General features: G+C 39.9%; 1 protein-coding gene across 1 annotated transcript in view; it reads right to left on the bottom strand.

The window, feature by feature from the left end:
- The window catches only part of LOC111217852 (tetratricopeptide repeat protein 28-like), a 115,358-nt gene that overhangs the window by 92,111 nt on the left and 21,181 nt on the right, over positions 1-2,066 (bottom strand). The gene's annotated exons all lie outside the window — the stretch shown is intronic.

The raw sequence follows: 2,066 nt of genomic DNA, 5'->3' as shown, positions 1-2,066 counted from the left end.
ACACACACACACACACACACACACACCCACCAGACTAACACAAACACATCCTCTCCCATCCTTGGCTGTGAATCACACAAGTGCAGGTCAAGAGTTCAGAGGTCAGATGGCACCATTGGAGAAAATGGTCACATGGGGGTCAAAGTGGCGCCTAATCAAAACAGCACAGACAGAGAGAGAGAGAGAGAGAGAGAGAGAGAGAGAGAAGGGGGGGTGTTGTTTGGNTTGTAAATTTTATCTATCTCTGTGTGTGTGTGTGTGTGTGTGTGTGTGTGTGTGTGTGTGTGTGTGTGTGTGTTCCACTTATCAGTGCGCACATGTTCGTGCAGTTAGGAAAAAAATTATTGATTCAGTAACAGATCCAACAGCTTTTGACATTGATCTCTTCCCCTTGAGAACTGGGTGAGAGCAGGAAGGATCGAGGGGGGGGGGGGCGAGGGGGCAACACCTCTGCACCGCTGACAGTATTGAACAGTGATTGGTTAACAAGATGATAAACCCCTCAGGTTATAAGTTCAAGGTCCACAACACAACAGCTCTGACTGTGAAAAGAGAAGGAAAGACGCCTCTGATAACATGATATTATAAGGAATAAGTTTTTCAAACAGTGTTCAGGTATTTACGTCTCAAATTTGGGCTCAATTCATGGTTACATTAATTAACTATTATATACTTGGGAATATATGTACAGTTTAAGGAGCTGTAAAGTCTAAAAAACCCTCGAAATTATGATATTTTCAGGGATTTGAATTCCAAACCACACCCAGGTAATTACACCTCAAATTTGGGGCAATTAATGGATCATTAAAGATTTTAGTGTAAAAACAACTTAAAGTAACATAAGTACACTTAATCAGTGCCTTAAAAGGACCTTCATTTTTCAATTAAGGTGCTAATTGAAGGGTTTACTCCAATCATGGAGATAATTAATGTATAAATTAATGGATTGTAATAAATTAAGGTATTTTAATGGCTTATATACACAGTTACATGGTTTTCTATTGGAACAGTTAAATTAAGGCCTTTTTAAGGTATAAATTAAGGGATGGATTTCAGGTTTCTTGGTCACTTTACCCCTTTAAGACTAAATGTTATATCAATATCAATGGGTAGTTCTGTTTTGGTCTAAATTCTCCACCACCTAGTTGATCATTTTATCTGTCCCTGTTTGGTGCCGATCACGTTGTGTGCTGCGGCTTTTTTAGAGCTTTTATTCTGAAAAGCAACGCTGATGAAGCACAGAGAGTGAACCAAATCCAAAACAATGAGCTGAAAGACACTGAACAGGCCTCACAGCTGAGGGGAGCTGCAGACACGGTGATAATTCTCTGTCATTTGACTCATTGTTTATATAAAATGATTGATTATAGCTGCGTCAGTGGAATCGAGAGTGGATGCAGGATCCATGAAGGTTTTCCTGGCTGTATCATATTAGAAGTAAAGATGTAAATGAACATGGACACTAAGATAAAGTTAAAAGAGACTGTTATCAACAAAAAAATTCATGATGCTTCAGCGGGAGTGGTTTCTCTTTTTCATCATTTCAAAGAAGTTTTAATTATGTTGAAATCAATCTCCTTTCTCTCCGTTTCTTCAGAACAAACTTTTACAGCACAAACTTTCTGGAGCTCATGTCGCCTTACAGGGTTACCACGGTTTCCTTTGATAATGTTCAGTTTGAGTAATAAAAGCTGGTCCTCATCTGTGACCCTTCTGATTCTCTTCTTCTTCTTCTGTTTATTCTACACAGAGATGTTGTGGATAAAGACGACAGCAGCAAGATCAACATAAATGCAGCTGAGATACTTTACAGGTGTACTGTGTGTGTGTGTGTGTGTGTGTGTGTGTGTGTGTGTGTGTGTGTGTGTGTGTGTGGTGATGATGCGGATGTCAGGAGGTAATTGTCCTTTAAGACATTTGAGTCTCACTGTACACAGGTCATCCTGGAGTCAACAACATTGGTGGAATCATATTGATCTTGTGCACCAATGGCCCAACACACACACACACACACACACACACACACACACACACACACACACACACACACACACACACAAAAAAAT

The sequence above is a fragment of the Seriola dumerili genome, unplaced genomic scaffold (assembly GCF_002260705.1).
Source record: "Seriola dumerili isolate Sdu_G_001 unplaced genomic scaffold, Sdu_1.0 BDQW01000047.1, whole genome shotgun sequence".
Lineage (NCBI taxonomy): Eukaryota > Metazoa > Chordata > Actinopteri > Carangiformes > Carangidae > Seriola > Seriola dumerili.
The sequence above is the reverse complement of the archived record's forward strand: the minus strand, read 5'-3'. Positions and strand labels throughout refer to the sequence as shown.